The sequence below is a fragment of the Marmota marmota genome, unplaced genomic scaffold, assembly GCF_001458135.2.
Source record: "Marmota marmota marmota unplaced genomic scaffold, marMar, whole genome shotgun sequence".
Lineage (NCBI taxonomy): Eukaryota > Metazoa > Chordata > Mammalia > Rodentia > Sciuridae > Marmota > Marmota marmota.
Genome location: NW_026000075.1, coordinates 19,927,962 through 19,952,452, shown reverse-complemented (window position 1 = coordinate 19,952,452; position 24,491 = coordinate 19,927,962). Strand labels below are relative to the sequence as shown.

The 24,491-nt window shown below is 34.2% G+C and overlaps 1 long non-coding RNA gene across 1 annotated transcript in view; it reads left to right on the top strand.

Annotated features, from left to right (window-relative positions):
* Nucleotides 1-21,089, top strand: part of LOC125620071 — a 177,813-nt gene extending 156,724 nt beyond the window's left edge. Inside the window, exons 2-3 of the long non-coding RNA XR_007351659.1 lie at nucleotides 11,162-11,266; nucleotides 15,285-21,089. This is a non-coding gene — a long non-coding RNA (uncharacterized LOC125620071). The remainder of the gene's footprint in view (nucleotides 1-11,161; nucleotides 11,267-15,284) is intronic.
* The last annotated feature ends 3,402 nt before the right edge of the window (nucleotides 21,090-24,491 follow it).

The window sequence follows — 24,491 nt, the reverse complement described above, 5'->3', positions numbered from 1 at the left end:
ATACCATTTGAATCTCAAAAGGAGAAATTATTTCATTGAATAAATTTTTACTCAGTACCTTTTATGTGGAGGGCACTCTTCTATTTTGTGGATATATTGAAGTGAACAAAGCAACAACATCTTTGATTTCATCCATACATCATTCAGTCTGTTGACAGGCTGGAAATCAATAAAATATTTGGTGACAATAAGTGAGATAATAAAGCAGGATGAGAAAAGACAAGTCAGTGTATGGGGAAGAGTGGATAGTGGGTCTGAGAAGATGCTCTCTGGGTGTGTTGGTCAAGTAAAGCTATGGGCTGAGACTTGAACAACTTTTGGGAGAGAACTTTGTAGTCCTTCATGTATGAGTATATGTATGTGTAGGAGGATAGTGTGGCTAAATTAGATTGAGGAAGAGAGGGTATGGGAAAAGATGACCCAGAGATGTATCCAGAGTTCAGATTCAACAGGGACATGGGCAAATTTTAGGTTTTGAGCAATAAGTGAAAAGAATATTTGTGGGAAGAACCAGTCTTGGTTCAGGAGTGGATACAAATGATGTTAGCAAGCTATTGAGATAGCAAGAAATGGTGGTAGCTTATGCAGGTAGCAATGACAAAGGTAGTGAGAAGTGGTGAGATTTGAAGATGTTGGTTGAGAGTATTTGTGGTCTGAGGATCCATGAGTACCACCCTCATTTAAAATAGTTAAAATTTATATTGTTCTAATTTTCCAAGGCTTATTTGTCTTTTTGGGATGTCACTTAAAAGCACAAAATGTCTCTTGGATCAAATGGAAAATTTTAATCTAGCTGATGTGCATATATAGATACAGGTGAAACCATTCTTATTTGGCTTATGTGGAGATGGTTTGATTCCACACACACACACACACACACACACGTGTGTGTGTGTGTATGAGTGTGTATGCAGACTCTTTTTTTACTCCGTGACTTTGGATTATTGTCATCACAGAGGATATTCTAAGGTACAAATGCGATGGAGGGAGCTGCATAGTACTTAACTTTGGTAGCAGGATGTTATTATAATGGCTTGTCTTTCAGGAAATGATTGATAAAGTATAATTATCATGAAAAGATATTTACTTGTATTTTTATTAAACCACTTCAATGAAATGAATTTTTAAAATAGGGTCAAAATTTTCAAAAAAGTAAAGTTTTTAGTCAAAAATTTTAGAGAATGGCAGCTAATTTTTGTCTCCATTTGTCTTGAATGATACTTTGGGTAAACATATGTTAATCATAAAGCAGACTAAATTAATTTTGAAGGGCAGCTGCAGCATTATCTCCCCCATGTAAGGTATAAAATATTTGTCATTTTCCTCCCTACTGATATTTTTAAGTTTATTGCTATTTTGGGTGCGCAATATGATGATGAATGACACCACTCTTCTTTACTTCCATTTCAGAAGAAAGAACTGTAGTTGAGTGACTATTTACAAAGCAGAAATTAAGGTGACTCACATACTTGTTTGCATTTTCCTCAAGAGAAAAATTAGTAAGAGCTTGGCTGGCTTTTTTTAGTGTCTGCTTTTTGCTCCCCTGATGATTATCATAGGAAATGGTGTACGTAATCTGCATTCAAATTGTTTGTATGTATGGTTCAGAATTTGAGACTGATAATCTGGGATGCAAATCAAAATGAATGATTTGCCATCTGAAAAATTTTCTTGCATAAAAGTCAAAGGAATATAAATTCTGTAGAGCAGTTATATTTTTTTCATTATAATATGGCATGGTTACACATTTCAGAATTTCTTGTATTTATCTTTTATTTATACTCAATAATTTGTGCAAATGAAGCAGAGATTGTTTTTGTTTTTCATTAACTGATACCACAACTGAATAATTTTGTGAAATAAAGTTTTTTTTTTTTTTTTTGTCAAAATATAAGTAGACCTTTAGCCGGAAAGATAGGAGGAAAGGCAAAGTATTTTTCAGGAAATAATCATCAAGGTGAATGAAAAGACATTCTTTCTTGAACTTACTCATCACCACTTTCTCTCCCTTTTCTTTTGGCCTTTTGTCTACGGCAACCCATGATTAATGGCTGCAGTACTGCTTTATTGTCCCAGTCCTATTCACTTGGGGTGACACAAAAAGTTCCTTATGATTTAGTCTGATTGGCTCAGTTAACATTTATTCCAAGTAGTCTGCATTGAATATACATTTAGTCAAATACGAATTAAGAAAATGCCCAGTAAAAAGCTGCTTAGTGGTTTGTTGGCAGGTGGCACCACTAATTCTGTGCTTGGTTCCTTGCTTTGAAGACATTTTCTCCATTAATTTCCAAAATTTGCAAGTTTTTAACCATCATTGAGTGCTATTTGATATCAGGCAAAAACTTTACTTTGACATCATAAATGTTGAGATTTTATCTAAATTTGGGTGTGAGACTGTTGCAATGATAGCATTTATGATAATTTTTGTACCTTTGTTTCCCCATATCTATGGAGAACCTACCATGTGCAAGCCTGGTAAAGCCTATTCATGAGGAATATTCTTGGTCTACATGTCCTATAAATTCTATGTACTCCCTTTCTCATTCCCTGTTAGCTGAACGCCTTTCAGATCTAAACTTTTAGATTTTTTTTTTTAAATTCTTCCCTTAGATTTATTTTTGCTTGGTTCTCTAGAGTAACTTTGAAGCTTCTGATAGTGGATAACTTATAGTCACTATTCACTTAGCTTAACTAAAGAAAAAAACACAGAACATGTGTCCTTTCAAATTCAGAAGAATAAGTCTCACAAGGGGTCTTTGAGTAACCTAATAGCTCCAAAAGACCACATTCCAACCACTGCTCCTGGAAATAGAAAATTATTTTATATCATTAACAAAAGCATTTATTTGGTGTCTTGGGTATCCTTTTATCAGCACTCCTGAATAGAGGTTTTTCCATCTCAGCATTCTTTACATAGTAATAACAAATAGTCACTCAGGAATGTCACAAAAGTAATACCCAAATAATGTGAAGACACCTTCAATATCCACTATCAAGGAGAATGTAGTATACATGCAGAAATACAAAGAGAATGTATTTTTAACAATCTGAGGATTGCAAGGAGAGTTCGTTAATTAATTCATTATTTGTTTGTAGTATTTTTAAGTCACTCCAGATAGTCTTCAATATTTTACATCTATTTATATTGTAATGATAGTTAATCCCTTAATTTCAAAATCTGAGACAAGTTTTCAGATAATTTCATATGACAAAACAACATTTAAAAAATAGAAAATTATGGAAAAACAATATTTTTAGTATTTCTAAGTGATATTGATTAGGTTTGGGTCCAATATCTCCAGACTGTGTGCATGGATGAAATGCTCCATATGCACATTTTCCATTTTTCATTCCACTGTGGTGAAAATACACTAGAGAGCATTGAACAATTTCTGATATTGATGTTGCAATACCTGGCTCAGTATCTGACATAAAATAAGCTCCTGATAAATAATTTTTTGCTTGAATAGAGAAATAAATATATTAAATAAGAACTATTTTAAAATAAACCAATTCACGGATTCTAGTCTGAGGATATAAATTCACCAATTGTGATGCATCACATGCAAACTCTGCTTCTTTTCCAGGGCATTTCTTTCATTCAGTAAGCACAAGGTCCATATGAATCATTGGAAAGATGTGTTTCCTATTTCCCGCTAGGCATTATGTTATACTGATGGATCAACTGAAGATCAACATTAGAAAACAATCCAGTTTCACAGTAGACAACATTACTTGAGTCAATTCCAAGAACATTTACTCTGGGCATATATAAATGTAATTTTAAAAAATCCAAACATTGAATTTAAATTACTTTTGAATTATCTACCACTTGGGTTTATCTACATTTCCATTTGGCATAGATAATGAAGAGTTATCATTTTCTCTTAATTATTATGGTTTGAGTATATAACTCAGATTATTTTTAAATGCTGCCATTATTACTGGAAAGAGATTATATGTTACACTTTTATCTAATATCATGAACAAATTTTAATTCTCTCATTGATTCACAAGCCATTGTGTACCTACATCATTTCTCTATTGTCAGAAAGCAATCTCAAAAACTACTTATGAAGGACAATGCACAAAATAAAAAGATTATGAGCTCATGGGTTTTAATCTAGGCTTTTTGTATTATGCTATCTAAATTCCTTGCACTAGTATTGTTTATCTTAGTTTTGGAAAGCAATATTTTTGATCAGTCAATAAAGTTATAAATAAATTTATAAGTCAATAAGTTTCTAAACATAATTAGCTAATTGATCAACTAAAAGTTTTGGTTGAATTTACCCTATAATTGATGCTTAGACATAGTTGATGTCAGTATTTCCTAAAGCAAAGTATCCATGAAACAATCATAATCATTTTTTATAACTTTTTTAGACTTTTTCTATTCATTATAGAATGCAAGATAATAAAAGAATGCATTGTCTGCATATTAATGCTGATAAAAATAAATTTTATTTTTGTGTTTCTGGTGCCCAAATGAAGAAAAAAAAAGAAAAGAAAAGGAAGGAAGAAAGGAAGGAAGGAGTTCTAACTTATGTCAGTCACTCCCAGTCCCTGTAATCATTTGTAAAATAAGGTTATTCAAGTAGGTTTGTTTGTTTATTTATTTATATCAATTATTCTCAATAATAAAATATATTTTCTTTCATGAAAGAGTTAAAACTGTCCAGTCTTTTGCAGTGCTTTGATCTCATGTTGTTTTATTCCTTTTGCTTTTTCTCTTCCTTGCTGGCATATAGTGAGATGTTCTTTATGCAGATTGACAGGAGTTGTATTAGTCCATTTTCATTACTATTTTTTAAAAAAAACTAAAGTTAGGTAACTTTATACGAAAATAAGTTTATTTAAGTCACAGTACTGGAGGTTCAGAGGCGTGGCGATGGCATCAGCTCAGCTGTGGTCAAAGTGTCATGACAAATGATACTACAATGGCAAGAGCACCTTACCAAACAGGAAGCCAGAGAATGATTCAGGGATAAGGTTCAAGCTTGTTCAACAACCTGCTTTTGTGAGAATTAACTCAGAGATTCTATAAGAACCCTTAATCTCTTCCAAGGGCAGCTCCAACAATGAACTGACCACCTTCCACTATGTCTACCTCTTAAACTTTTTGCCACCTCTCGAATCGCCACACCAAGAACCAAGCCCCAACACACGAACCCTTGGGGAACAAACTCAAACTCAGGTCTTAACAGGAGCACATGTACTTTACTTTGCTGTCTTAGTCCTGCCATAGCAGTTACATAATTCCATATTCTTTCAATGTACTTACTTGTGTGTTTATCCCCCAAATTGAAAGCTCACTGAGCTTGTTCTCTAGTACATCCAAAGAACTAAGCATTTTGTCTGGCAAATAGGTATTCTAAAGTATTTGTTGAATGACAAAAATATGTCCACATTTCTTGCATCCTTAATTATACTCATGGTCTGCTTTTCTTTGCCAAGAGTGCAAATCTCTGTTCAGCTGTAACGTTATCCTACCTTATTAAAAGGGAAGAACTTCCGTATTTTAAATGCATTGCTAGAAGCTATGTAAATGCATCATTTGGAACTAAGCAGCAGCAGCAGCAGCACCAGTAATATCTAGGATGTTTGCATGATGCTTGTAAAAAGAGAGAAAATTAAAAGGAGAAAAATAGGTTCAAGGAAGCTCGCTCTCTTTAGAGAATTTTTTTCTTGAAATATCAATGCAAAAACACTGAATATTCTGTAAGAACAGGGATTTTTTTTCTCTCCAATACAGCTATAGAAACCAAAATCTATTAAGAAACCATAGAATAGAATATTGCATATTCTGTGGTTTAGTTTGTTTACTATTACTATTAACATATGATTATTAAATTATTTTTAAAATGTGTAGCTATTTTAAAATATAAAATATATATTTTACATACATAAAATATATAGTTATTTTTATAAAAATATTTTTCATATATTTAGTAAACATTGGGAAACATTAACAAAAACTCAGAAATCACATATTTTTCACTTCACATGTTGAAAATAGAAGCTCAGATAATTTGAGTTTTCCCCAGAATCACATAGTTATCACATAGACTGGCCTCATGACTCCATTTCCATTCTGTTAATTCCATGTTCTGTAATATAATCATACTTTTGTGTGCTTTCTGTGTTGTTACAAAGAATATCATTTTACTGTCACAATGAAAGTCATAGGAAATGATTTCATTTATACAATGATACTGCCTCTCTATAAAGTAAAAAACACTTGCATGCATTTCTACCTCCAAATGGGGCATACTGTTTGACTCCTCTTTTAGGAAGTTATACATTTCTGCAAAAAATATTCAGGAAGACACTGATCTTATTTGGTTAAGTGGCCCTTTCAGCCACAGTGACACACTGCAAACATCCTCTGCCTCCCCTAACCAAACATCTGATTTCGTGGGACCAGAATGAACAACCAGTGTGACACTCTGCAGTGAGTTCTTTGTCTCTGGTGTGGACACAAGAATTCAGCTGGGAAGGTGTGAAAAGTCCTGCAAATCAGAGCCACATTCTCCTTTGTAATTATCACTCCAAAGAACCTATTGATGTTTGGACATTTCACATCCTTCAATAGTGTAGCTACCCTCTCTTACTTTTGTGTTACCCTTCTCACAATTTTGTTTGATTAAATAATTGACAATCATTATCAGACAATGGAATGATCATACTTGTTATAAGTGTATTATCCTCATTTTCCTGTTAAAGTCACATTAATGATGTTGAGGCAAGAAAATGATTTGACTTGATTTTGATGTAAATAATCATAAAAATTCATTAGATGGCATATTTCTTTAAATACATTTTAAAAACATAAATAATTTAAAATTATCTTAACTTTGAGGTTGAAATAAAAAAGCTAAGACAGCTGTTTGCACATATATGAAAAATTTTATTGCAGAGAAATGAGGTGGTTAAATACCACCTATCCTCACTTTTTGAAAACACAGAAGCATAAATCACAATAATGTTCAAGGCTCAAATATTCAAAATGGTTCTGAGATGGGATGTTTTGATCACTATGACCTAGACTATTAAGATTATTTTTGGTCTTATATATTGTTCTTTTAATGTGCCAGGTACTGTTCTCAATTCTTATAGATGTTAATTTGCTTTTCATAAAGTTCTTGTAAATTAAATAATATCATCACCATCTCACAGATGAAGGAACATCAGAAACATGGAGTAACTGTTTTAGTCAGATTTTGTTTGTCACTGTGAACAAAATACCTGAAAAGAATAATTTTAGAGGAGGAAAAGTTTATTTTGGGCCTCATAGTTTCAGAGGCTTAATCCATAGCCACCTCAAGGTAAGGCAGAAGAGTATAGTGGAGGAAAGTGGCTCAAGACACCACACTAGGAAGCAGAGAGAGATAATACTCTCCTCAACAAGGACACAATATAAACCTCAAAGGCATGTCCACAATGGCCCACCTCCTCCAGGCACGCCTACCTATAATTACCTACCTATAATTACCACCCAGTTAATTCCTATCAGCACATTATTAATGCACTGATGAGGTTAAGGCTTTTATAACTCAATAATTCCACTCTAAATTTTCTTCCATTGTCTCACACATGAACTTTTGGGGGATATCCAGTACATAAACCATAACTGTAACTAGATTAGGATCCCCGCTATTAATGGAGGAACTGCCATGAAACCCAAGCACTGAGCTTCAGAGTCCATGTTTAGCCATTAGCTGTGGCTATTTATTTATCTAAGTAGACAGAGCATTCAATCTAATAACAATAAGAATCCTTTACTTTGTTTGGAAGGAAATTAACCAATAAGTTTTAAGGACTTTCCTCTATCTCTTTATTCTTATATGATACATCCTTAGGGGAAAACAAGAGTTGTTTTAATCAGGCTGCTATGGGAGTCCTATTAACAGATCAGGATTGCCATGGTGGGTGTTATAATTGTCTTTAACCATTTGGTTATGCGGTAACCAAAATACCATAGATTATGTAACTAAAAAAAATTATTCCTTACAGTCATGGACACTGGCAAGTTCAAGAGTAAGATCTATATCTGGTGGGGCCCACTTCCTGAGTTTTATTCCCGTGTGGTGGAGAGCAGAGCAAAAGAAAACAAACTTTCTTCTTTATCTTTTATTAGAATATCAATCCTATTAATGAGGATTCTGTCTTCAAAATTTAATTCCTTCCCCAGAGTTCTACCTCTAAATGCCATCACATTGTGGGATTTAAGATTCCAAACTATCAACTTTTTAGGAGACACAAACATTCAGTTGATAGTAATAACCATTTAGTTAATATGTCATTTGAAATGTAATTTGACTCCTCTGACTCATCCTGAGGAGGAAAGACATGTCTAAATGTAGCTAAATACCATCCAAGTAATGTACCTTATTTATTTTGTAAGTACATCATGTTAAGATATCTATGCTAATTCAGATGAACCATGATGAAGCAGAACTGGAACAGGCTGCTTTTAGATCTCTCAGTAAGGTCCATTAGTCATTCTGTTTGTGTTTGTCCTCCAGGAAGTATTCCACTGATGAATTTACACAAAGGGGAGATTGACAGTTTAAATAACTATGACCTGATTAGAATTGATGAGGATAGTTTAGGTCAAGACTTATCAAATTGGGGGAGCTTAGGAGTTACTGCTGAAGCTTGTTAGTACAGATTCTTAGGTTTCAGTAGATCTCCCTTCAGTAGATCTAGGATGAAGCTCCAGAATTTGCATTTCTAATTATATTTTAGGCAATGATAGAATTGCTTTCTATGGATATATTTTGAGGAGCACTGGCCTAGATAACTTCCAAGGATTACTAAGATGATTGCAGTTTTTTTTTTTTAAAGAGGATTAGTAGACACTTATAACTCAGTATAGTTTACCTGATATGTCCCAGAGTGTTTCTTGCCTTATTTTTTCTTAAGTGTCCTTTGTGCTGTTTAGGGTTCTTCCATGCAAATGATTGTTTTTTCCCTGAAACTCTGTTATTGCGTATTTTTAATCAGTTTGCAAAAGTCTCTGGATTCCACATAGAGGATTTGCTTTCTCACAGGCACACATGTACTACAGAATAATTACTAAAATGCAGGCTGGTAATATTTACTTGAAGTAAGAAATTCTAAGGTTTTATGCCAATAAGGTTTCTATTCCTTATCTGATATGTTAGCATACCACCTAGCTATATCCTTGGGGACACAGTAGGTGTCAAGTAAGAGGTGGAATGACTGAACAAACAATTTTAAGCATTACAATTAAACTGTTTTTACCTTTCTTACTCTGATAAGGTAGATAAGAGAGCTCTTTCTCCTATATTAATACAATTATTTTTTGCACTTTCTTGACTAAGTGGTACTATATTATGGTTTTGGTGAAGTTGAGTATGGCTTGGGGACCCCCATCTGGGCATAGCTATATGTATGACATATATTCAGGAAAAACTTATGTTTAGCAAAGTGTTAAAAATGCTTTTCCCTATTAGCCAAGCCCTGTCAATGAATTTGAATTAGACCATTTTTCACATTTAAGAATGCATTGTACTTTCACTGTATGTTTCTTTTGAACTTTCTGCAAATGCTTTATAAGCATTATCTTGTTTTTCCTTATAACACCATTCAGAGGTGTGTGACCAAATAGTGTTATCCTCATTGTACAGGCACATAGAAGTTAATTGACTTTCTTCAGGTCATGGAGAAGCAGAGAGAGCCAGCAATAAAAGAAACATTAGCCTCCTTTTTTAGAGTTGAGCACAGTGGATGCCACCGAACTCTTAACCCTGTCCTTCTACCACGCAACACAAAATATCCTCTATCCAGGAGATTACCTGCAGGAAATGGGGCCTCTTAAAAGAAGTTTGCATGATTACAGTAAGTCTAGCATAGGGTCAGGTAAAAGTATCCCCCTGCTTGATAATTTCATTAAAAAGTTATGAAATAATTTTTTTAGGGATAAGAAATTATTCAAGTAATTCCTGAAGCACAGAGAAGATATTTTAAAATTTCTGATTGGTTTAAAAGTTTGTGCCATTTTAGTCAGTTAGTTTGTTTTCCTTTGCCATAACAAAATATCTGAGACTGGGTCATTTGTAAAGAGGAGAGCTGCATTAGCTCACAGCTTTGGAGGTTCAAAAGCATGGCATTCATATCTACTCTGCTCTTGTCAGAGCCCTCATGGCATGTGACATTATGGTGGCAGCACATGCGAGAGGGAGGGATCACATGACTAGACAGAAAGTCAGAGCGATTCAAGGTTCAGTCTCACTCTTTCATTACTAACCAGGATCCCAGGAGAACTACCTTAACCCCTTCTGAGTGTGGTGCCTCCAATGACCTAAGGACCTCTCACCAGGCCCCACCTCTTAAAGGTTCCACCACTTCTGTATTGCCACATTGAGGACCAAGTCCCTAGCATATGAACCCAATGAACAAACCTCAATTTTGTTTATAATGTGCCCTCAGTATTATTGGGAGGTAATCCGTTATAGACCTCTCATGCTTCTGTCTTGCTAAGTATGTCAAAACTCCCAGATGCTGACCAGTTTTCACTTTGGCCACTTATCTAGATTGTGTATGTGATTGGCAATTCTGAAACTCAGGTAATGAATGCTTGATAGAAATGCATCTCATAGTCTAGCAAATTATTAGTCTCTCTTCAGACAAAGAACAGGTGTGTTAGCTGCTTATTCTAAAGGTGGCAGTTTTCTTAAGTGTTCTTCAGCTACAGTGCAAACTTTTGCTTGCACAGCCATCCCCCTGGGGATGTCAGCCCATAGACTTTGGGGCAAGAGGAACCATCAGAAATGTTGCTATGCCTAATGAAGTCCTGTGTCTCTTATTCAGAAATCTCATGTCTATATCCTAATGGGAATTCTACTTCTAGCTCTCTTCCACACTGTGAAATGTATTTAAGTAGAGAAAAATCCCCAAAACTATACTTAAATTTTTTCCAAGGAGATACTTCCTAAACTTTAGATTGTTTCATGGAAAAGTTTTATTTTAGTCACATTATGAATTAAGGTGTAAGAATAAGAAGATCAATATAAAAAGTATCAGAATTATGAGAGATTTAGTCTAAGAATTGGGAATACAAATTTCTGCCTATTGTGACATTATTATTTGGTATCTTTGAGCAGCAATAACAAGGGTTTCTGTGTCTCAGGCAGCTGCCACAGATGCAAATGTCTAACACTGTCCATAGTAGCTGAAGATAAACTCAGAGCTGGGCTGAGGTGATATGGACCAGACTAAAAACTCATTTGCTACAGTAAGAGATGATTGTAAGGTATTGCTCTGTCATTGTTAAGAACAGTCTGAGACTAAAAATTATGTAGTATTATCCCTGTTCCTCTACAACACCAGTCACGATGCCTTTAACTCAGAGGTGTTTATTGAATGTCTCTCAAATGCACAAAATTGAAAGCCTATTTGCAAGAAGTACAGTATAGTCTGGAGCAAATCTTCCTGTGTTCAAATCTTAACTCTGTCACTTACCAGCAGCACACTTGATCAATTTCTTTATAATAATCTTATCTGTAAAGATGAAATAATAGTACCTACCTCACACAGTTATGAAACTTACTCAGCAAATGCTCAATAGCCATCAGTTATTTTTTGACACAGAAAACTGTCAAAACTGTTTCTAATCGGCATTAGAACCCCATAGGATTGCATTTCTAAACTATTCAAGAAAGAAAACTACATTTGCTGATTTTTTTTCTAAATTATTTATAGTTAAGCATTATTCCAAATTTGGATTTACACTAAAATAAATTAGGACCATATTTTAAGTCCTAAATCTAAGTTCATCATACACTTACCTTATGTTTAAATGTAGAGGCAGGCACTCTTATAACCTGGATGAAATTTAAATATTAAGCTAGATTTTTGTCTCTCATAATAGTTATTTCCTATTCTTTGGCAACATGAAAATCTTCTCACTCCTTCATGTAAACATTACCCCGCATTCAGCACCTTGCCCAACAGCATAGCTAATTCTGAATCAAAATCAGCACAGGCTGACAGCTTTGTATGCACAACATCTGGTTGCTTCCATATTTACCATTTGCGGAGGGGAAAGTGGCATATTTCATTTGAAAAATGTGTCTTTGGGTCTTGTCCATTCCCTACACTGTTCTTATTGAGAAAGTTGTTTCCAAACTTCTCTTATTCCTTCTGAAATTTTGAAATCTTCTAAAGAAAAATTCATTCCTAGGTTGAGACTGTCTCCTTACACATCATGTAGTTGTTTCATTTACAACACTTTTAAAAAGCATAATATCTTGCTGTAATATCTACAATCAACACAGATAATGTTACATTACCCAAATTGCTGGAAATCCATTATGCCCTACATATGGAGTAAATGAGCAGCAAATCTACACAGCTGCTGCTAACTGCTCTTTTAGACTTCCCTGTAGTTAAGTAATGAATCTTTATCAACTTCCTGAATAATTTACTTCTAAATGCATTAAGTTGAGTGTAAAAGGAAGTTTTACAAAATGAAGACAAACCAGTTCTGAGAGTTGGTGATAATCTTAAAACTTTCATAATGTTCTTCTGTTTTGAAAAATTAAGCAGGATTTGGTCTCTCCTTTTCTGGGCTTTAAGTGATATAATAGCATTAGCTTAAGAATAAAGCTCAAGATTAAAACATCAATAATGAATCTATAGTTGCTGGTATGAGTATAAAATTCAATTAAATGTAGGTAGAAGAGCAAAAAGTTTCTGAACTTGAAGTAAAAATGAGTTAACTACACTAATTTTGCTTAATTAAATGTTTATTTTAGCCTGGTCTTTTAAAAAGACCATCTATTGTAAAAAAAAAAAATAGAAAAAACCAGTTTTGTATGATTATTAAAATTAATGAAATAATCACTTTGAATGAGGGTCTGGACCTGGGCCAAACTTGTTTTAGAAGTTCACCTTTGCAGCTATTCCCAGTTTCATTACTCCATTATCAACAGCTCTTTGCTCTGCTGGTTCTTAATGATGATGTTGATCTTAATTCAAAATTCAAAGTTAGAAAGGGCCTTGAAAAATTTTTGGTCATATTTCCCTAACTTAATGATTAAGAAAATGAGGCCAAATCAACTCAAATCACTTGTTTTCCCTAAACCAGCTGGCTAGTTAGTGGCAGAACACAAGACTGAAATGTCATTTTCGAAACCCTAATACAATTCCTTAAAAAATAAACAAACAAAAAAAGTTTTCAACTAAAAGGCAGGAGCATCAAATGAATCACTTTCTAGGTAACCCTAGCAGAGGTCTTGCCTTAGTGTTCAGATCAAGTGTTTGTGCATGAACCTAACGCCCTTGAGTTCTGCTTTTCCCATATCATTGTATTTTCTTGTCCTTTTATTGCTAATTTGACGAATAACAAGTAACAAACAATGGGCCATAAGTAAATCTGGCATCCCTCGTCCAGGTGATATTTGCAATTAATAAGGATTTCTAGGGATACACATATTTAATAAAAAAGAATGTGTCTCCATTGCCAATTCAGATAACTCTATCAGTCCACAAAGAATTTGTTTGAGAAGGCCAGGTACTCAAAAACTCTCAATTTATAACTATCAAGAAGACAACAATGGATGCCGCTGAGATAACTAGTGAGGCTATGTGTTCAGTCAACTTTACAAGAAAGGGGTACAGCTGCATTGCAATAAATAAGAAACATTCATTCACACAGTGGAACTAACAGTTGTGTGTTCTTCATCCTTAATTACTGGAACCCTTCTTCTTTGGTGAAGATTGATTTATTCTCTTTGTAGAAGATGAGCATTTTTCAGAGTCAAATACTGAGTTGTGAAAGACTCTAAGAAACAACATGGCAATATAATTAAATCCTACTCATTTCAGAGAATAGAAATCACCGTTTCCATTGTTGCCTACACTCACGTCTATTTCAATTGTATTTCCATAACATCATTTGATTTATTAGAAAGTGATATTCCAAAACTCCCTCATTTTCCCATTTATCAAAATACATTGAAATTGCCTATTTTATTGACTATGTTTTCCCAACATAGCTCTTTGAGTGCTGGTACAAGGTTGATTAACTATCACCAGTGTCTAACCCAGCACCTAATTCACAGTAAAAGCTGCTCCAAACTATTCTGTTTAATCAAATAATCTATTAGAGTTATTTTGGAAAATAAAAAAAAAATGTATATCATAAAATATCCTAAGAGGCCAGCTCTCCTTCCTTGTCAAAGATGTCTGATTTTATGTTGGCTTCTAATTTCTTTATAATGCCCATTTTAAAAGTGGCAAGTTTTTACTTAAATTGAAAAATGCCCCATTTCTCATACCTGAGAATAATTTAGTGATTAGCTTGTTTTTACTTACCAAGAATAGACATGCCAATTTATCAACTAGAGTGAGAACAATTATTCTGATTTAATAAATAGTACAAGATATAATTGTGTGTTCTAAAGAAAAATAAGAAATTAATAAACACTAGGTTTTGTAGTCTTCTTGTTCTTTGACCTTTCAAATCAAAACAATAAAATGCCCTTTTCTGGTCCTTCAGATATCATATCAAAATGGATATGTCACATGCAAACAATGCACAGTAATGTCTATAAACAATGTAATACACCATAGAAATTCTGTTGTCCTGTGATGAAACAAAGGAACAATAGCTTCTCTTTTATGAAAGGAATATTATGAGGAGATTATATTCACAAATAAATTTATTTTCTTAAAAAAACTGTAATTGGTGAAATTCTAACACACACACACACACACACACACACACACATATATTCCTTTCCCCCAAGCCAGTTCATTTGCTTTGCTTACCAGCAGCAACTCAAAATTTAATCTTGACATTAGCAAACTGTATTTATTTTTAAGGGGGAGGAATAGTGATTGAGTTCAATTACAATGGAATTTTTGTTAAAAGAAAACCAATACTGTGTTTAGTCGAAATTTGCTTGTTTAAAAGAAAAATAGATGGTTCTGAGAGAAAGTAATCAACATTTAAAAGGCAATTTTAAATATCTAATTTGAAAAAAAATCTCTATTTAAATTAATCAAATAATCAGAAATGGTATTGAATACTAGAGAAAGAAATGGGCTGTGAGTCAGGAAATTTAATTCTAGATTCATCTCTGCTACTTGCATTGGGCAGGTTACTTAATTTTGTTGATTTACATTAAGTGCATTTTTTTTGTAAATATTTATTATTCCTGTAGGGATTTTTTATTGTCTATATTATTACATGTTGACAACTGCTTACACTGACATTAATCCACCGTCTCTCTCCTTTTGTACCACAGATCCGACCCGTTCCCTTCTCATCCCAATCCTTGGGTTTTTTCACATCTCTGCCAGGATGATATCTCTATAGAGAAAATCTTACTCAGCAATTTAAATCCTCCAAAACTTGCCATTAAGATACAGAGGAAACCTTCACCTAGGTTGACAAGTCCCTCCAGGACCTGCTCTCTGGCCATTCCTTAATGCTTCAGTCTCTCATTCAAGTTATCAGCTCAATGGAATCACTGGAATTACTTGCCATTCTTTTTATACTTTGTCACTTGCTATTTGCTCTCCTGATAATGCCTTTCTGTCATGTACCTGGCTAAATTGTTTTTTTCATCTTTGAAGACTCACTCTAACAGCCACTTTTTCTGAGAAGTCTCCCTGACCCTGTTCAGAAAAATCAATAAGTGATAAATTGAAGTTGATCTTATATTTCTGTTCTCATTGTTTTCTTTACAAACCAATCCTGTGGATGGATGGTCATTTACTGTTATTCCTCATTAATACACCATTGATAATATTTGATCATATGTTGTCTATTATAGACTATAAGATTTTTGTCATTTTTTCTGTGTTCATTCTGTTGTAATAAGTATGCGGTTCAATGTAGGCCTGAATACATGTGTTACTATAATCAATGGATGAAACTTGTCCATTTTGGTAACATGGAGTGTTGCAAGGACGTAATTTGTAGTCTGTGACTGTGTTTCCTAAAGTTTCTAAATGATGTAAGATTTTGTATGTGTTTACCTACATATATGTATACCTACATGCTCAGAAAACTGATCAGTTTCACCAGATTTTCAAACAGATCTATCTAGTCCAAAGTTTACATTCACCTCCAATATTAGATGACTTTGAATTTATAAACTAGCCATACAATAAAAAAATTAAAATTATCTCTGTGTCAAACCCTGACTACCTAATAGTCAAGAATCCATCAATACTATCCCTGGCTCTACATTCTTCCATTAGACTTTTACCTTGGCACTTTGTGAATCCAGGTAGGCAAAAGCAGACGCAGTATACTCTTTGAATTCTTTTTGAGCCTTTGAAAAATATATTATAATAAGACTTGTGTTATAAAAAGACTTGAGCAGAGAGATGGACCAAGGAATCAATATAAGAATTTGTCTTATGTTGGTCAATTTGCTTAAAAGTGTCTAAATTTGTGTGGAAACAACAATTATCATTTAATAGCAGCTGAAGAATTCTTTTGCTGAAAAAGCAGCTTGAAATATAACAGTATTTTTGAAACATAAACATTAACTGTGTTATGTTGAAAAATTACAATGCTATCAATTCATTAATTCCTCCTATCAACTATTAATCACCAGTGCAGCTTCTCTGATGTTATTAGGGCATTTCAAAGAAAAATATCAAATTTTATGTACTTTATTGTTTTGGAAATTCAGGTTAAGTTTACATATTAAAATATTTCTCTATATTAAGTGTCCTTATTTTGTGAGCTGCACCCAGAGATGTGGTGATTCCCTCAATTAGTACAAGGGCTCCATATATACCTTATTTTTGGTCTTAGAGTGAGAGGCAAAATTAAAAAAAAAAAAACAAAACTTGTAATACTGTACTTTTCTCCTCCATTCATAATGGCTTCTTAAGCTAAAAATATTGTTCTATATTGTTTACACATATTTGTGTTAGTTTTTTTTACTTAGAAGATTTTGCACAACAGGTAATTCTTCTGGTTGAAGAATCTAATCAAAGCATCTAGACTGAGGCCTATGGCTATTTCTTCCCAACTGTAAGTCTCTAGGGTTGAGCTTGGGTTTAAGTATGTTAGGGCACAGTTTGAAAAACACTGGGAGAGATCATTGATAACTTCTGAATGGTACCAACTTTTACTAGTAGAAACATATAACAGATTTTAAGAGAACTAAAACTTTCAGGTAAAGTTAAAATGATACTATCATTAATTCAACTCTTTATTGAATTTTTTTAAATTTTTCTACTTATTATAAGAACAATATTATGAATACACAAGAGTGGATTTCACTTTTATGTATATCTATAAATCATCAATTTAAGGAAAAAAACCCTGTAAATAGAAGGAAGATCAGTAGTGGAAAAGAAGAGGAAAGGGGAAGGAGGAGGGCAGGGAGAGAGGAAGTACTGGTGACTAAAGTGAAGCAAATTCTATTCCATGCATATATAATTATGTCAAAATGAACCCCAATATTATATATAACTAGAATGAAATAATAAAAACTAAGAAAATACACAGCCTACCAGCACAATGAAGTCAAATAAATAAAAATAATATTTATTATCTCCTACAAATAATTCAAATGTTGAAAAATAGGAACTAACCATCTCTGACTGGCATTGCAGGAAATTGTTTATACAGTTTAGATTAATTCCTACAGAGCAATGCTTTCTCTCTGTGCTATCTACTCCAGTCTTCATGGATAAAGGGGAGAAGCAGAGAGAAATTACACCTATTTTCTTAAAGTTCCCACAGGATATTTGCTAACCTTATGATGGACTTTCTGATTGTTTTAATTATTCAGCAAACATTTATTGACTATTATATGCCAGCTATTATTCTCAGCATTACACTATGACAATCAATAAAACAAAAATTCTCACTTTCATAGAACTTACACTTGAGCAAGAAGAGATTGCCAATAGACATAAGTAAAAATTTTGCTATATATAATTATATATATATTTCAAAATTGTATACAATGTATCTATATGTAATTCTTTATGTGTATATGTGTGTGCATATGACAGGTGTTATGGAGAAAAATATAAAGGAATGAAAAAGTTGTAGATATGAAAGGAATGTGACATTTCTGTGTGTTTCTTTTTACAAATTAGATATACATAACAGTAGAGTATGTTTTGACATATTATACATACATGGAGTATAACTTATCCTAATTAGGATCCCATTCTTGTGGCATCTACCACATGTGGAGTTTCACTGGAAGTGTATACGTATATGAACATAGGAAAGTTATGTCTGATTCATTCTAGTAGCCTTCCTAATTCCCTGCTCCTACCTTCCCTTCATCCCCCTTTGTTTAATCCAATGAACTTCTATTTCACTCCCTTTATTGTGTGTTAGTATCTACATATGAGGGAGAACATTAGACCTTTGATATTTACATGATGGAATATTATTCAGCCATAAAGAAGAATGAAATTATGTCATTTGCTGGTAAATGGATGGAACTGGAGACTGTCATGATAAGTGAAATAAGCTAGTCCCAGAAAAACAAGTGGGATGTGACATTTTAGATAAGTGGTCTAGTAATATCTCACTCTAGTGACAATTAAGTATAGACTCTAATTGGGTGAGAGTGACTGAATACAGATGACTGGAAAAAGAAAGCTGTGTAGAGTTAAACAGTGAGTGTAGAGAGGACAATATGAGTGATACCTGGAGTGTTCATGTTCCATGGTACAAGGAGCATGTAGGAGGCCACTGTGCTTGAGCAGAGAGCGCATGGGCTAGATCTGAGGACTGGCGGCCACTGAAGTAATGGTCAGGGGCATAATGTCCTGGGACGTGAGAAGCATTTGAAGGATTTGAGCTGAATAGTTACATTTTCTAATTCCTGCCTCAAAAGGTTTGTTCTGGCTTCTATGTTACAGGTTTTAAAAACAGTACCAGGGCAAAGGAGGACCAGTTAGCAGGTTATTACAGTAATCTTGGAAAAATATATGGATGGCAAGAGCCAGGAATGTAGCAGAAGTGGTAGGTGATTGAGCCAAGGTCAGATTCTAACTTTTCTTTCTTTTTTTTCTATCCCCCTCCCTACATATTCATATTCTCTCTCTCTCTCTCTCTCTCTCTCTCTCTCTCTCTCTCTCTCTCTCTCTCGTAATGAACTGAACTGAACTTGGGATCCTATGCATGCTAGGTGAGTGAACATCCCTAGCCTGACTCTATTTTGATGAGAGTTCAAAGGGTTTCCTTATGGCTTCAGTATGGGACATAAGATGAAAATAAATTCCTCCTTTTCTGCTAAACTAAAAAACACATTTGTGGAAAATTGTAAATTAAATATCGAACATACAGGGCAGTTCAACTATAAGTTCATAAGTTTGTATTATTGAAGGTCTTGTCAGGGAGGATACAAATAAGACTGTCCAACTTAGAAGTTATCCTGATAAAATTAGGAAGAACAAGTATTTTTTAAAAAATGAAGTATTATTTATATATACACACATATATTATGTCCAAATCATGATGGTTTGTCATAATTTTTCTTTTTTTTTACTTCATGATGGTGCAAAAGAAATATGCATTCGGAAGCATCTATGCTTCAAATTTTGAATTTTGATCTTTTCCCAGGCTAGTGGAAATATAGGAAATGACACTCTCTTGTAATGTTGAACAGCAGTAGTAAGCCACAGCTTTCAACCAATCACCTGCTCAGAGGAGTAAAAAACTAATATACTTAGTGAAATGTGTTGCTGAGTTATGATGCTTAGATGTATTAAATAAATTTTTGACTTACAACATTTTTAGTTTATGATGGATATATTGGGGCATATCCCTATCATAAACTGAGGAGCATCTGCATACACTTTAAAAAAACATGTTTGTTTTTAACAAACTAAATACACAGTTTTCTCTTCGGGAACAAAAAAGATATTGGCTGGTAGAGTAAGAATTTTAAATATTTTTAATATTTAATGTTCTAATTATAGTGCAGAGGTATATAAATATTTAATGTATTATCTTGTACTCTAATTAATTCAGAATTTTAGTATTGCTTGTTTATATCCTAGAATTTTACATCTAAATGCAGTTTGAATCAGGAGGATTTTAAGCATTCTGACTTAATGTTTAAAATCCAGAATCATAGACCATTAAGATATGTTAAAGACCAATATATCTGTTGTAGTCATAAAGCAAAGATAGTATCCCTTATAATTCAAGATCCCACATGCTTGCTACATTATAACTTTCAGAACTATGGAATTTTAGAAATCTTAATTTACATTGAGGAATATTATTTTGCTTTTTCAAAAGTCTGAATCAAACAATTATAGGACAATATGTCTCCCTGTATATGGTAGTAAATGTAGTAAATTTTTAGTATACTTCAATACAAATTTTAATTATTGGATTTCTGAAAGCAAAGGGAAAGGAAAATCTCTGTCAGTCATGTCTGTCTGGTAGCTAATAAAAGGTAATAAAAATAAAAGCTACTTAGGGCCCACAAGTATTTTGATGTCATTGAACTTAGTAAAGAAGGTATTGCATTAACTTTCAAAAAACTAATTTTGCTTGTTAGGAATGGTGTTTTAAAAACTATGTTTTATATTTAATTGACATATAGTCTTTTCCTACTGTCTTCTGCCCACCTCTAGCTCCTGGAACTAAAAGAACTTCAGAGCCCTTTATTCTGGGTGTCCATGTCTGTGCTGATCTACCTGATTCCCAACTGTACCCTTCTATCAGGGAAAAAGGGAATACAGGGTCCTGTGCTTTTACCAGATTAGACTCTTGTTTATATGAAGACAGTGATTATAATCCCATTGATTTTATTGCTTTCCATATTAAATCAGCTCTCCTTGCACCAAGCAGCTCATTTCAGCTCTCTCTAGCTCCCTCAGCCCTTGAGGGCAGCTTAGTGGTTTCTACCCCAAAATCCTAGTTCAGTATTTGTGGCATCTGTCCCAGGAATCTGCATACTTAGTAAGCTGCCCAGGTAAGCATTCTGTATAATTCAGTGAGTTACTAGTCTGCTGCAGTCTGGCTGGCTGGGCAAAACAGCCGGGTGGAGTGACAAGCAACTTGTGAAGATTGATACAGCGGGAGCCGCTTTATTGCAGGACAACAGAGGTATATATACTTAACTAATTACACACAGCTTATCTTAATTAACATAAACTAGAGACAGCAGTCAACCAATAAGGAATCCTCATCATCTTAATGATTACACACAGCTTAATTTAATTGACATAATCTAGACACAGCAGTCAGTCATTAATGAATCTCTATCATCTTAATGGCTCACTGGCGTTATGTCTCAAACCACTCCTCTTGGCAAAGTGCCAAGCGCCATCTTGACTTGTCTGTGGCCCTCATCACTGGTCAAATAAATAGATGGAAAGGGGCCTGAACTCAGCCAGTGGGAAGACTTGCAGAGATAATAGGCATCAGAGTAAAACTTAGAAGCGTAAAAGATGCACTGTGATTTGAGATACATGTAGGGTGTCCAGGAATAAATTCCCATCAGGCAGTTTGACAAATACATACATGAACTTGGATCTGTGGGAAAACCCTGGATGTGACATGATTTGGAAATCGACAATTATGTGTATGAGAGTTAAAACTAAGACAGTAAATAAGAGGACCATAGAGATAATATGTAATGAAAAGAAATGAGGAGGAAGGATGAAATGCTGGAGAGAAATGTGGAAAATGGGCAGGAGGGAATGGGTATTGTTCTTCAAAAGTATTTCTTTTATGGACTCTCCATAAATCTGATAGCACAATGTGAAATGGATATCATTTATTTAGATACTCAAGTGAAGTTTCTGAGCTATAGTTTTCTAGAGATTTGTTTTGTAAATAAATAAATGAATAAATAATCACTCTTGTGGGTTCCCTCCTTGGTGCAGTAATTATTTCAATTGAGCTTTTCACAGGACCTAAATAAAGATTCTAGATAACATGGGGTGGGGGTTTTGGTTTTCTATGACTGTTAACTGAAGAGGTAGCATTAGTGTCTGGTCTTAAATCAGTATTTATTATTTCTTATGGTTTAAACTGAGATAAATAATTGATAACTAAATGAAAAATTTGCTTCAAGAACATTTAAATTTAATAAACTTCTTAGCCATATTCCCTGAAGTCTACTTAATATTTCCTCTTGGAGACTCTTTTGGGTATTTCTTACTTTCAATCTTGCAATAAATTGCATCAGTGATTTTATTTCCAAGATGAAAAAATGGTTAGACTCTAAGCACCCCCAAAATACATTTAAAACAAATACTCAATAGCTATAAAATTTTTAGGGCAGGCTGGGTCAGGAGTAGTTTATAGCATCATATATAGCTTTTTAAGAAATCATTAATTATGTCAAAATTGTATTCAATGCCCTAGTTTGTCTGGGACTGAGAGAATTCCTGTGGGAGTTGGAGTGATTTTCAGGGTTGTTTTGTTTCATTGCTGGAGATAGAATCCAGATGCTTGCATACTCTAGACAAGTCTTTCAGTTTGAAAATCAAGTCCCTTACAAACGGACACATTGACCACTCTACTAATATATCTATAAATCTAGATGTTTGATTTGCATTGTGTGTGTGTGTGTGTGTGTGTGTATAAGTGAGATGGAGAAAGTGAGAGAAACAAAGACACACAAACACAACAGACATTCAAAGACGGATAGAGGGAGGGAGAGAGATTATTATTTGTCCCAGAAAATCCACACTCCCATTTTTCTAAACTAATAGAGATTTAGTTTGGCACATAGCAGCAAACTAAAAATATTTTCAGTCTTCAGTGCATGTGTATCTGTGTTACTACAACCTGTGCAAGGAGATATGAATGATAACATTTATGAATCACCTGGTTCATAATTTTAGAAGGACATTGCTTATTCATTATCTTTTCCCTCCATTCCACTAGCTGGGAAGTGGTGACGTGTGGTGCACTCATCTTAGATTCAAATAAAGAAGCCACATTTTAATAACAGGAGATCTGCCCCAACACCTGTGGATGATTTACATTTTATTAACTACTATGTGAGTGATATTATACTATTGTTTTGAGGTCTCTGTTACAGAAATTTTTCCTCTACCCTAAAACAGAGGGTTTGTTGTTGTTAAGATCCCTAACTTCTGATTTTGTTGATCCATTTCAACTACTTACCCTCTTAAAACACTTTAGGTCCATAAGAGTGGGTATTCTTCTCTTCCTTTTGTTTGCTTTTACTAAACTCCGTGGTATGTTTCATTAGATCAATATGTTAGTTGGGAAGGAAAATAAATTAAAAAATAATAATTTCTTTCCCCTTTTAACAAAGCTTGTTTTGCAAGATGGCTGTCTTGCTTAGTATTATAATATTCTGTCTTCAGCATAAGGTTATCAGCTTATCATTGTAGTTCTTCTACATTACAACACTTTGAAATGAAGTGGTTTCATGCCATACCAAAGAGGTGATGGTATGGGTTGAAGAAATTTATAACACAGCTATAAAAGCAGTCCAGAAGGTCTGGTGGTGTAGATCAGTAGAATACTTACTAGCATGTCTGAAGCCCTGGGTTCCATCGCCAGCACTAGAAAACAAAACAAAACAAAAACTATACAAACAAAAATAGTGAGAACTCAAAATGGTAGATTAGAGAATGTCAGCAGTAGTGCCAGTGAGTGTGATCACCCCCAAGCTAAAATATCAGAGCAATACATCAATTAAATAACCCACAATTTTAGGAGGTCTGAGATGTGTATGGATACGGAGAGATCAGAGATCAAAGATTCTGCCCAACTAACCTGAAAGGTGCCTTGCACAACAAAATTGTGCTGGAAATAAAAAGGAGGCCAGTCTCTCCGGGCTACCAGAGAAAAGAACCTTTTTGCAGCTCCAGCAAGGGGGAACAGCAACTGGTAGATCCAAATACTGACAACTGTGCCTAGCTGGAAAAACAGGTTTGACAAACTCAGTGTGGACATAGTGTGTGCCTAAGGATCCAGGAGAAAATAAAAAGTGGCAAGGGTTTATATAAAGGAGAACTGTTCAGGGAAATATACCAGCTTTCTCCCCATACCCCCAGAATGGCTGCTTGAAAGATCAACTGCTTGAAAATTTGTCTGGAAAAGTCACACCTGGATAGGAGAGTAAGCCTGGCAGGGAGAGTCATGCCTCACCAATAATTTAAAAGGGTGGGGGAAGAATTGCTTGGGTTCAGAATCTGAACCCAAGAGTCCTCAAAACACAAAGTTCATGCGTGTCTGAGGGAAACAGGAAGTGGTCCTTCCACCATAGGAGTGAAAAGTGAAACCCAAGGGTTTTTCCTGGGGGACAGCCTCCCAGTCTGGGGAGGTGCACTGATTTAAAATCTTCAGACAAATTCAAGGAGCTTTGAGGCTAACTAAGTCTAAACCTCATCCACAGGAGTCCTGCCTACAGGATCTCTCAACACACTCCAACAACTGAGAAGGGAAACCGAGAATCTTTAAAATGCCAATGAGAATAACACTCTAACATTTCATCAAGTTCTTCTTTTTAAATTTA